The sequence below is a fragment of the Thunnus maccoyii genome, chromosome 2 (assembly GCF_910596095.1).
Source record: "Thunnus maccoyii chromosome 2, fThuMac1.1, whole genome shotgun sequence".
NCBI lineage: Eukaryota > Metazoa > Chordata > Actinopteri > Scombriformes > Scombridae > Thunnus > Thunnus maccoyii.
In genome coordinates, this window is record NC_056534.1 from 5,880,687 (window position 1) to 5,894,218 (window position 13,532).

At 38.9% G+C, this 13,532-nt stretch overlaps 1 protein-coding gene and 1 long non-coding RNA gene across 2 annotated transcripts in view; both read left to right on the top strand.

The window, feature by feature from the left end:
- The first annotated feature begins 5,539 nt into the window (after positions 1-5,539).
- Positions 5,540-7,011, top strand: LOC121913117. The gene is made up of 4 exons (XR_006100212.1): positions 5,540-5,720; positions 5,875-5,962; positions 6,080-6,137; positions 6,425-7,011. It is a non-coding gene; the product is annotated as an uncharacterized LOC121913117 (long non-coding RNA).
- A 2,761-nt stretch (positions 7,012-9,772) lies between these two features.
- The window catches only part of LOC121912949 (B-cell receptor CD22-like), a 105,385-nt gene continuing 101,625 nt past the window's right edge, over positions 9,773-13,532 (top strand). The window contains exon 1 of the mRNA XM_042435532.1: positions 9,773-9,786. The gene's annotated coding sequence lies outside the window, so the exon portion shown is untranslated. The remainder of the gene's footprint in view (positions 9,787-13,532) is intronic.

Here is a 13,532-nt window from a genome sequence, read left to right on the forward strand (position 1 = left end):
CATTAGAAAATTAATATTTACCACTTATTGCAATTCCTACTATTTCTAGTACTACTAGACAAGGTGGCAAGGTGGCTGTGGTTCAGAAGGTAGAGCAGGTTGTCCACTAAACAGGATACGGTGGTTCAATCCCCAACCCCTCCTGGCATGTTGAAGTGTCCTTGAGCCAGATACTGAACCCTAAATTGCTCCTGATGGTTGTGCCTGAACCCTGGATGGTAGTTTGCTATCATCAGTGTGTGAGTGTACGCTTGAATGTGAGTGTGAATGGGTGAATGAGCAGCAGAATGGATGTAAAGCATTTTGGATAAAAGTACTGTAGAAATACAGCCATTTACATTTTTATTTAGGCCCTTTTTCCTGAAATGCAAGGGGAGCAAAAGCTTAAATTCAAGCAAAAATTGCCCAGTACAACAACATTTAGCAGTTTTGGTGGTGGTAGTGTGAAAATGAAAAACAATAGTTGCTTCAAATATTTAATAATAATTAAGCTCTGTGGCTGGTGGGGTGCTGTACAAAAACTCTCTATTGACCGAGCGCCACTGCTATGCTCCACGTTGGGATTTTTGGTTACTTGCATTACCACAAATGTCAATGACATTGTGATTGAGGTTTCCTATTCATGGAACAGAATATTCCAGTTTCTCTTCTGCTTTCTGTTGCATGGCCAGAAAGGTTAAGAGAATACAAAATAGGTTCATTTTTATGTTCATATTATATTCTATAATTTCATATGTGAAGTTATATCAAAATGCTTAAAAGGTAAAAACTAATTCATTGACTGATTTAAAACCTTAATAAATAATTTATCAAGCTGGATCACTCTGAATTAAACTGTGTGGCTGATGTGGTGCTGCATGTGTTACCTCTATTGGCCAGCCACCAATGAATGTGAATAAAGACTCATAAGATATCTTTCTTTTTTTCAGATGCTCCAAAGCTTCCTTCTGTGTCAATGAGTCCATCTGGTGAGATAGCGGAGGGCAGTTCAGTGACTCTGACCTGTAGCAGTGATGCTAACCCAGCAGCTAAATACTCCTGGTACAAGAAGAATGTAAATCCAGACCTTCAACCTCTCAGTAAAAAACCACAGCTTGTCTTCAGCTCCATCCAGTCTTCTGACTCTGGAGAGTATTACTGTACAGCCGAGAACCAACTGGGGAAGAGGACATCTGAATTCATCTTTATTGATGTGAAATGTGAGTGAGAAAAAGCAACATGCAGCTAATGGACTTGTCAACCTTGTTAAACTTAAAAAAAAAACCCAACCATTTCTGATCATGTCTGCTTTCTTAAGCTTTGACAGCTTCACATTCAGTCTGCTGCTATAGTTCACTGAGCAGCTCCAATACAACATGTTATAGTAATGCAGTCCGTCCTCATTTTATAATTAATTCATTTTAATACATCTCCTCCAGATGCTCCAAAGGTTCCCTCTGTGTCAGTGAGTCCCTCTGGTGAGATAGTGGAGGGCAGTTCAGTGACTCTGACCTGTAGCAGTGATGCTAACCCAGCAGCTAATTATACCTGGTACAAGGAGAGCCAAACAGTGACTCAAGGACAACAGGGAAGTTATCATTTCACCTCAATCAGCTCTGAGGACAGTGGGATCTACCACTGCAAGTCTGAGAATCAATATGGACAGATCAACTCTTCATCTCTAATTATAGATGTCCAGTGTAAGTACAAAACATTAGAAAATTAATATTTACCACTTATTGCAATTCCTACTCTTTCTACTACTACTAAAAAAGGCGGCAAGGCAGCTGTGGTTCAGGAGGTAGAGCGGGTTGTCCATTAAACAGGATGCGGTGGTTGAATCCCCAACTCCTCCTGGCATGTTGAAGTGTCCTTGAGCCAGATACTGAACCCTAAATTGCTCCTGATGGTTGTGCCTGAACCCTGGATGGTAGTTTGCCATCATCAGTGTGTGAGTGTACGCATGAATGTGAGTGTGAATGGGTGAATGAGCAGCAGAATGATTATGAGGTACTTTGGATAAAAGTGCTATAGAAATACCCTTTTTTCCTGAAATGCAAGGGGAGCACAAGCTTAAATTCAAGCAAAAATTTCCCAGTATAACAACATTTAGCAATTTTGGTGATGGTAGTGTGAAAATGAAAAACAATAGTTGCTTCAAATATTTAGTAATAATTAAGCTTTGTGGCTGGTGGGGTGCTGAACAAAAGCTCTCTATTGACTGAGCGCCACTGCTATGCTCCACGTTGGGATTTTTGGTTACTTGCATTACCACAAATGTCAATGACATTGTGATTGAGGTTTTCTATTCATGGAACAGAATATTCCAGTTTCTCTTCTGCTTTCTGTTGCATGGCCAGAAAGGTTAAGAGAATACAAAATAGGTTCATTTTTATGTTCATTTCATATTCTATAATTTCATATGTGAAGTTATATCAAAATGCGTAAAAAGTAAAAACTAATTCATTGACTGATTTAAAACCTTAATAAATAATTTATCAAGCTGAATCACTCTGAATTAAACTGTGTGGCTGGTGTGGCGCCGCATGTGTGACCGCTATTGGCCAGCCACCAGTGAATGTGAACAAAGACTCATAAGACGTCTTTCTGTTTTTCAGATGCTCCAAAGCTTCCTTCTGTGTCAGTGAGTCCATCTGGTGAGATAGTGGAAGGCAGTTCAGTCAATCTGACCTGTAGCATTGATGCTAACCCAGCAGCTAAATACACCTGGTACAAGAAGAATGTAAATCCAGACCTTCAACCTCTCAGTAAAGAACCACAGCTTGTCTTCAGCTCCATCCAGTCTTCTGACTCTGGAGAGTATTACTGTACAGCTGAGAACCAGCTGGGGAAGAGGACATCTGAATTCATCTTTATTGATTTGAAATGTGAGTGAGAAAAAGCAACATGCAGCTACTGGACTTGTCAACCTTGTTAAACTTAACATTTCTGATCATGTCTGCTTTCTTAAGCTTTGACTGCTTCACTTTTAGTCTGCTGCTTTAGTTCACTGAGCAGCTCCAATACAACATGTTATAGTAATGCAGTCCATCCTCATTTTATAATTAATTCATTTTAATACATCTCCTCTAGATGCTCCAAAGGTTCCCTCTGTGTCAGTGAGTCCCTCTGGTGAGATAGTGGAGGGCAGTTCAGTGACTCTGACCTGTAGCAGTGATGCTAACCCAGCAGCTAACTATACCTGGTACAAGGAGAACCAAACAGTGACTCAAGGACAACAGGGAAGTTATCATTTCACCTCAATCAGGTCTGAGGACAGCGGGATGTACCACTGCAAGTCTGAGAATCAACATGGACAGATTAACTCTTCATCTCTAATCATAGATGTCCAGTGTAAGTACAAAACATTAGAAAATTAATATTTACCACTTATTGCAATTCCTACTATTTCTAGTACTACTAGACAAGGGGGCAACGCAGCTGTGGTCCAGGAGGTAGAGCGGGTCGTCCATTAAACAGGATGTGGTGGTTCGATCCCCAACTCCTCCTGTCATGTTAAAGTGTCCTTGAGCAAGATACTGAACCCTAAATTGCTCCTGATGGTTGTGCCTGAACCCTGGATGGTAGTTTGCCATCATCAGTGTGTGAGTGTATGCTTCAATGTGAGTGTGAATGGGTGAATGAGCAGCAGAATCATTGTGAGGTACTTTGGACAAAAGTGCTATAGAAATACCCTTTTTTCCTGAAATGCAAGGGGAGCACAAGCTTATATTCGAGCAAAAATCGCCCAGTACAACAACATTTAGCAATTTTGGTGGTGGTAGTGTAAAAATGAAAAACAATAGTTGCTTCAAATATTTAATAAAAACAATAGTTGCTTCAAATATTTAATAATAATTAAGCTTCGTGGCTGGTGGGGTGCTGAACAAATGCTCTCTATTGACAGAGCGTCACTTCTATACTCCACCTTTGGACTTTTGGTTACTTGCATTACTACAAATGTCAATGACATTTTGATTGAAGTTTTCTTTTCATGGAACAAAATATTCTAGTTTCTCTTCTTCTTTCTGTCGCATGGCTGGAAAGGTTAAGAGAATACAAAATAGGTTCATTTTTATGTTCATTTCACATTCTGTCATTTCATATGTGAAGTTATATCAAAATGCTTAAAAAGTAAAAACTAATTCATTGACTGATTTAAGACCTTAATAAATAATTTATCAAGCTGGATCACTCTGAATTAAACAGTGTGGCTGGTGTGGCGCTGCATGTGTGCCCTCTATTGGCCAGCCACCAATGAATGTGAATAAAGACTCATAAGATGTCTTTCTGTTTTTCAGATGCTCCAAAGGTTCCCTCTGTGTCAGTGCGTCCCTCTCATGAGATAGCGGAGGGCAGTTCAGTGACTCTGACCTGTAGCAGTGATGCTAACCCAGCAGCTAATTATACCTGGTACAAGGAGAACCAAACAGTGACTCAAGGACAACAGGGAAGTTATCATTTCACCTCAATCAGGTCTGAGGACAGCGGGATCTACCACTGCAAGTCTGAGAATCAATATGGACAGATTAACTCTTCATCTCTAATCATAGATGTCCAGTGTAAGTACAAAACATTAGAAAATTAATATTTACCACTTATTGCAATTCCTACTATTTCTAGTACTACTAGACAAGGTGGCAAGGTGGCTGTGGTTCAGAAGGTAGAGCAGGTTGTCCACTAAACAGGATGCGGTGGTTCAATCCCCAACTCCTCCTGGCATGTTGAAGTGTCCTTGAGCCAGATACTGAACCCTAAATTGCTCTTGATGGTTGTGCCTGAACCCTGGATGGTAGTTTGCCATCATCAGTGTTTGAGTGTAAGCTTGAATGTGAGTGTGAATGGGTGAATAAGCAGCAGAATGATTGTGCAGTACTTTGGATAAAAGTGCTATAGAAATACCCTTTTTTCCTGAAATGCAAGGGGAGCACACGCTTAAATTCAAGTAAAAATTGCCCAGTACAACAACATTTAGCAGTTTTGGTGCTGGTAGTGTAAAAATGAAAAACAATAGTTGCTTCAAATATTTAGTAATAATTAAGCTTTGTGGCAGGTGGGGTGCTGAACAAAAGCTCTCTATTGACCGAGCGCCACTGCTATGCTCCACGTTGGGATTTTTGGTTACTTGCATTACCACAAATGTCAATGACATTGTGATTGAGGTTTTCTATTCATGGAACAGAATATTCCAGTTTCTCTTCTTCTTTCTGTTGCATGGATGTAAAGGTTAAGAGAATACAAAATAGGTTCATTTTTATGTTCATTTCATATTCTATAATTTCATATGTGAAGTTATATCAAAATGCTTAAAAAGTAAAAACTAATTCATTGACTGATTTAAAACCTTAATAAATAATTTATCAAGCTGGATCACTCTGAATTAAACTGTGTGGCTAGTGTGGCGCCACATGTGTGCCCTCTATTGGCCAGCCACCAATGAATGTGAATAAAGACTCATAAGATGTCTTTCTTTTTTTCAGATGCTCCAAAGCTTCCTTCTGTGTTAGTGAGTCCCTCTGGTGAGATAGTGGAGGGCAGTTCAGTGACTCTGACCTGTAGCAGTGATGCTAACCCAGCAGCTAATTATACCTGGTACAAGGAGAATGAAGACTCACTAAAAGCATCAGGACAGATCTTCACCATCACCGATGTCAGACCTGAACACAGTGGGAATTATTACTGTGAAGCCCAGAACAGAAGAGGACATCATAACTCAACCTTATATCTGACTGTTGGATCTGGTAAGTTATGCTCATTGAACTTCACACACACACACACACACACACACACACACACACACACACACACACACACACACACACACACACACACACACACACACATACTGAACATATTGATAAGCCAGATCTCCTTTCTTTTGGTCTGAATTTTCAGGAAAATCAATAATTAATATGAATATCATCTGGGTGATTCTGGTGGTCCTGATTCTGATTTCCCTGCTTCTCTTGAGTCTGTGGGCAAGGTAAAGCAATAAAAAAGAAATACGTTCTTTTGTTTTCTTATTAAAATATACTTAGAGTTTTTAAGTCTTGAATTTCATTTTGTTAAATATGTCTTGTTTTTGTTTGATTCAATCCAGGAAGAAGAAAACTTTGAGCTCCACCACTGGACTGAATGAACCTGTAGAGACTATAGAGGTGAGAGAGAGACCTTATTGACAGAACTTACCCTAAAGTACAGTTATGATCACTTGACTTATAAATGCACTCAAACACATTCATATTGTCAACATGAAGCTGTGAAGTGAATTTATATTTAAAATACAACTGAGAAGACACCCAATGTATATTTCACCTGAACATAATTTTTGTGTTAAATAATTCAGTTTTAAACACGATTTAATACATCTTTAATACAATCTAATTATATACATGTTTTATGAATGAGGTCCATTAATCCTCATTTTGTTATCTCTCCCCATCAGTTGGACTCTTCTCCTGTGTATGAAGTCTCAGACTTGCAGGTCGTCACTGCAACACAGACAGAAGACACAGAGGAGCAGGAAGACGTGGAGTAAAGTCCAGTCAGGCTGGAGCATCATGAAAAAAAGGCCAATATCAGATTCATAGTTACAGTTATGAGAAGTACCTCCCCTAAATTTTATCTGATTTTGTTCTGATGCAGTTGAACCAGAGGCTGGACTCACCTGATGGAAGCAGAAAGTAGAGTGTTTTGTCTGAACTAATGCAAGCTTAGTTTTCTCTGTAGAGTTAGTTATATTACAGATATTTAGGATTAGAGCTGTTTTGCAAACTATTATTTTAAATGTGTACATGCTGTAATTAATCACTTTTGAGGAATCCTGATTATCTTCCTGTTCAGTATACTGTATATTTTCACACATGAAACATTATCTCAGTTCTATCACACTTTGTTGAATGTCACATTATCCAGATATTGCAGTGGCTGATATACAATAAACAGACAGCTTCCACAACAACACTGTAGTTGGAAACATGATTTCAGTTCCCTCTCACTGCTGCAGAGGGCGACAGTGTGCAAAAAGTTTCAGCTGAGCAAATTGTTTCTGTGTTTATTTTTCAGAATATGAATTTATTTACTATGAAGACAAATAAAATTGAAATCTGTTCTTTTGTTCTTACTTATTTCTCACTTTCCCTCTATTTTAGGATGAAACTTGTCACAGTGTAATAGTTTATTATGATTAAGGATGTTGCTAAAATGAAAATTCACACACAGTTTGTATTGAAGAAGACCTTAATTGTCATGTGAGATGTTTTTCTCCTTTTTGGTCCATTTAAACTCTTTGGGGTCACTCAGGCAAGCAGAATATGTGTCAGTTTACTGAGTATGAAGTATTTTCAGTATAACAGTCCATATTTGTTAGTGACAACTGTAGATCACTGACTGAATCATTTTCATACTTAGACACTTCGACTGTGAGCGTTTGTTCAACTACTGTACAACAAGGTCATCAATGTGAACAATCAGCACTTCTGAAACTGAACCTCTAACTGCAATGTTAAATTAATTTAATGTCAAGAGTAAACAGATTAAGATGCAACTCAAACATAAAAAGTGCACAGTAATAAAAGTACATTTAACCCTTTGAAAACAATCAGTGATTGATGGTAAAATGTTGTTTCAGGGTTGTGATTCAGTATCTCTGATGTTTCACTGTCCTCTAGTGGTGAAGCTTCAGTGTTGCAGATTCAGGCTTCATCACTGAGGGTATTTAGAGCACTTATTCAGAGCAGCATTTTAAGAACATAAATATAAAATATCCTAGATCAGCACTTTTCTAAATTTGATGTATGTGTGATGCAGTATGATTAATACCATTTAAGCTCTACAACATCGAACATTCACTTCTGTTTATTCCTGTGTAAACTATAGCTATTGAGTAAAGGCAAAATGGTTTAAAATACACACACATGTACATCTCTCTCTTTCTCTCTCTCTCTATATATGTATATGCATCATGGGTGGTGGGGGTGGGGCCTGGCTAGTAAGGTTTGTCCACCCTCCCTCCATGGATTGTAAGAATCATATCGTTATACATGCATATGCATATATGCATAGTTCCATGATGGTACAGCAATGCACTGAGAGTTTCATCTCATCATGATGTTTTAATTCCTTTTGGTAACTAACTGTACTTTGTACTGTAGAGCTGGACAACTGTTTTAGCTGTTACAGTTATAACAGTTGCCCCTTCCTGTGAAAACTTATTGTCACAAATTTTATTTTAGCTGCTTTCAAAAGTTTCCCTCACTTCATGTTCTGCATTTCTTTGTGGTTTGCACATTTCACTGAGCAGCAACTTGACCAAAAAACTTACAGAGAGGAAATTAACCAAGACAACCACAGACTCTGTAATGATTCATTTACTTCTTCTTTTCCTGGTCAGTAAAACTGCATTAATGTTCACAGGTTCAATACATTCTTGTTCCTTCACTGCACCTTCAGACTGTATGATGTTCTGTCTCAGTGCACAGAGAGATTAACTGTAAACAGCATCTAAAACTGTTTCTTTACACCATATATTCAAAACATGTATACATATATCTTTGGACTTTTTGATGCATGTGTTTTCACCCAGCTATAATTCAGAAATAAAATATAATAGAGTTATAAAGTGCCTAAAAATAAATGAACATGGGGAAAAATAATGTTACAAATGATCAATGTTTAATGAAAACAACACTGATGTACCACTGATCTGCCACTCTAACCCTAAATGTTTTTCTCATTTTATGTTTTTATCGACATTGTGTTTGATAACACATAAGTGTAAGCTGAAACACTCAGCAGTAATAAATGATAAAATATGATAAACAACTGATAAAATACTGTATTCTAGTTCAGTTTTAGTCAGATTGATGCACCATGAGGAGCTTTGAATGACAATGACTGCAGATAAAATCATATTGGTGCCATGATCCACTTTGTCTTATTCACTGATTCTTAACTTGTTATGAATCTGATTGTGGTTTCTGATGTGCTCTATGTTACAGTGGTACAGGGTCAGAATGACTGGAGAGTGAATTATACTTCTACTCAGATCTGTGCCTTAAAAGGATCGACAGTGGACATAAACTGCACCTACAGATACCCATCCAGAATAAATGATCATGATACTACAGCTGAGAGAAATTTCTGGTTTACTAAAATGAGAGATGTTCAATATGTGGATCTGAGAACAGACTCAGAGTATTCAGGTCGTGTTCAGTATCACTATGATAAGAACGAACTGTGAGAGAGCGACTCAGCCCAGTATCACTTCACATTCAAAACACAATGGTTTGAATGGAGGAGTAGTTTACCTGGAACAACTCTGACTGTCACAGGTACTGATGAACACAAACACTGACACATTACATTTAAACAAGCTGATTAGAAATGAACGGGGCGACTGGCTGAACTGATGGAGATGAATTTCATTTAATATTGATTGTGACTGAGGGGTTTTCATCATTATGTGCACTCAAGTTTTTGTTAAGTGATCCACCAGTTTCATTAGTCATTTACATGACCTGTCAATTTAACTGTCTGCCTTTGTTTTAGTTATTTGTGATGTACGAATGTCTCTTTTTTTCCTCACAGATCCAAATCTACAAGTGCTGGCGAACAGAGTCTATCAGGATTCTATGTGGGCAGAGCTGAAGTGTCACAGCAGCTGTCTTCTACTTTTTGTTTCTTCCTTCATCTGGTACAAAAATGGATAGAAAATTTAGGGTGAAACATTCTTATAAAAAGTACTTTTCTCCTGCAGACAGCTATTCCTGTGCATTAAAAGGATTTCAGCATCATCCTGCTCCTTCAGTGAATGAATTGCATACTGGCTTCCGAACTAGTTGTGATGTCACAAATTCTGCTTGTAGGTACATGCCTTAAACCGACAGAGAAACTTTCCCTCTTCAGCAGATAAATGTGAAAACAAACTGCACATACATAATTCTGCACGGAGAAGAGAACATCCAAGTGAAATAACAAGAACATTTTTTGACTATGTAGGATTTGTTGGTTTCTGTTTGTAAACACAACATTCAAAGTTGGCCCCTTGTCCCCATCTCAACAACACCAGAGCGAGCTGAGAGCAGAGCGAGAGAAAGAGAGAGAGATAGAGAAAGCAGTGGTGGTCGAGCAAGCTAGAGAGTGTTTTGGATTTCATCTTGTCTGCTGTGGCCTCTCTGCTCTGCATGTGTGTGTAGCTCAGCCCCACCCTTGGTCACACAGACATGGCTGCACCATTGTTGAAAGCATTTAGGGGAAACACTAAAGCACATAAAAAACACAGTGATGTTACCTGGTCGCTACGATTTTATAGAGTCCCTACGTAACACCCTGCATGCTGTTATTGGCTGGGGGCAACATACCCACTGCCCAAAGGTTGACGCCCAGAAACGTCCCGAACACAGCAAAATAATATGAAAAAACAGGCAGATGGCAGGGTCTCTGCAGATAAATACACCACCACACACTTCTAGTGGGTCATAGGTGATGATTGAGAAGGATTACTTTTGTATATACATTTTTTTTTGAAAATTCTACATAATGTACTTTGAAATGCAACCAATTTGTATCTATTGAGAGTAAAGGTGTGGTCACATTGCATTTACATCGTTTTATTTGTTTTGTTCCCCATTCATGTCCTTTGACACCTGTCTGACAAATTCAAGCATGTGTCTCATGTTTTGGTGTGATGCCCAGATGGCTCCGGTGGTTTCACAGGTCAGAGTTCACCTTTGTTCAACTTTGAATGGGCAGATGTGCTCGGTCGGCCAATAGCAACACTGCTGCACTGTGTTTGAAAATGTTAAAAAGTTCTTCTTCTTCTTCTTCTTATTCTTCGTGTTACTGCACCTTGTAGGTAGAGTCAGTCATTCTGGAGAAAGTTTGTTGATATTAGAACTAAACATCCAAATAAATACACCCCTCCCTTCCTGCTCTTTCAGTAGTTACTCCCCCCAAGTTCATGGATGCACGTTGCCAAGGCAATGAACAAAAGAGAAATATGGTGCAATCCAGAGTGATGTTTATTAGCTGTAGAGTCACTTCTGTTCCTCTCATTATCACAAGCGGAAAAAAATAGTTCATCTCATGTGAGCACAACAATCCATCCTCACTATCCGCTGCTCTGCAGCCTCCCCACTTCTCATTCTACCCGCATTCAGCATCTCTGTCCACAGAAGCAGCCGTCTGTCAGCTGCAGCTCCTGGGGAGCTGAGAGGACAGCGGTCAGACAAACTGCCCTCACCAGGCTGACTGACAGCAGACATTTATTGAACCAAAATAGTTTGCATGTTGGCTCCACAGGAAGAAATCAACAGTATTTCTATTTATTGTTTCATTGATGTGGTTAATAAGTTCAAACACATATACAGCTGCATATTTGTGTGATTTAAACAGCTGCCTGCTCAGATTATGCTTCACTAAGCATTACAGAAATAGACTCGAAGCATGAAAAAACATGGAGAGTCTCCATGAGATTGTTTTGGATTCAGTGTGGATTGATACGTTTAATAAAATGGAAGCGTATCTGTTTCTATATGAATTGGCCACGGCCTCTCTCTTTCTCTCAAGTTCGCCAGCCCTCCCTCACAATTCAATGCGTGCTGGAGATGGGAGACTGTCATGTCCTCACACAGACAGCTGACTTCCCCCTGATGACTTCCTCCTGATGACTTCCCCCTGTCCTGTGCATGAGTACAGGACAGGACAGCATGAGCACAGCCACTGCGTTTACATGCCCATTTACAGAGTCAGCACACACACAGAAGGGACAGCTAGTGGACAGTGAGGAGATATTTGCTGAATTTGACAAAAAGTATATTGGATTAGAATCGCTGACTTTACCTTTAATGTGCAGCTGAAAACTATGTATCTCCAAATTTATTGCTAACTGTTAACTATGAATGAATGGGGTAAGCTGTTTTCAGCATTATGTCAATGCATATTTTTTTACAGGGATTTTTAAATGGTTATTTCACTTAAGAGGTAAGATCATAAGAATTTAAATTATGAGCCAACAACTTTTTCAACTTTCAAGTGAACGAGGATGACTTTGGACAAGTGATATGACGAGTGAATGTCAACAATTTCCACGGTCAGGAGTGAACTTTCAATCTCAATATATACACATATTTTCAGGAGATCTGTGTGTTTGTTCTTTACAGCCTCTGTTGATCTCATTGTCAGACTAATGAGGAAGCTGACCATGCTGGCTTGAAGTGAGACATCAGATACATGCCTTAAATTTCTCTTCTGTTGTGAAATTTTCCCGTCTTGAAGCCTTGTTAGGGTAGGATGCTGTAATGTGGGTAGTTTTCTCTTTTTCTTTCTTTCTATTCTAGTCCATATTGGAAAGTTGGAGTTTGCAAAACAACAGAAAGACTCATTTCTTCATTTCAACTCGGGGATGTACAGGCATTTAACTGTTCATGCATGTTAATGATGTAATGAGGAAGGAAGCCAGGCCATGTTTCAACAGATATCTGTTTTTTTTCAAGACCACATCCCTCTTTGTTGAAAGCAGCATTGCTTATTGATGTTAATACCTGATATGCAGTATTTCTCATGTAAGTTATCTAACTTCTGACATGTTTTTACAGACAGAGATGAGAGGAACAGCGATGAGTTTAACAGCAGCAACAAGTGGATTTTTGGTCTTCCTTCTCGCTGTACCAGGTACTGTACATCTTCATTCACATTTTAGAGTATTTACATTTATTTTGACCAACTTGAGGAGCTTTGGGGAAGGAAGGTATTATGTAGTTGTTGATAATTAGTCCTTAGATCACCAATATAAAATATAAAGTTGGAAATATAGAATTGATACATTTAAGTAGTTCATGTTATTTTTCAAACCATCTGGTCTTTCTTTAAGCACACAGTAGCCTTAATATAGTCAGTGGATCAATAAATTAGTAATTAGTACAAGAGCTCCATTTTGTTTAGTTGGTCAGATTCAATGTACAGCCAGTTGAAAAAAAAACTTGTTCCACCTACCAGAAGACAGACAATGAGGTCAGCTAGATGAACAGTGATGCCAGGTCAAACACTGAGCAAAAAGTCAAGTGGACAGTAACATTAAGTTCGCACAAGAGGACGTCAGGAACAACAGCTTGGCCTTTTTGGACAGTGCCGTACATGTTGAAGAGGACAGGCGCCTCCACAGTAGAGTATACAGGAAACCCACACACACAGTTGACTGTCACCACCCACTAGAGCATAAGCTAGGAGTTATCAGAACCCTGCACCACCGAGCTGATAATGTACCAACAGGTGCCCAGGCCCAAGAGAAGGAACACAAACACCTGAAGGATGCACTTAAAGCCCGTGGATACCCTAACTGGACCTTTGAGATCCAGGAAAAACACCAACACTATGGGTGGTGAAGAAAAGAAGAATAAACATAACATCATCTGCTCTAAACTGGCTACCATGCCAATACAGAGAGAGAGAGAGAGAGCACCATGTGTTGATGGATATAAGGCTTAGAAAAAGTGAAATATTCATATATATATTTACAAGACATCACATATTGATGATGTATATTTTAATCCTTC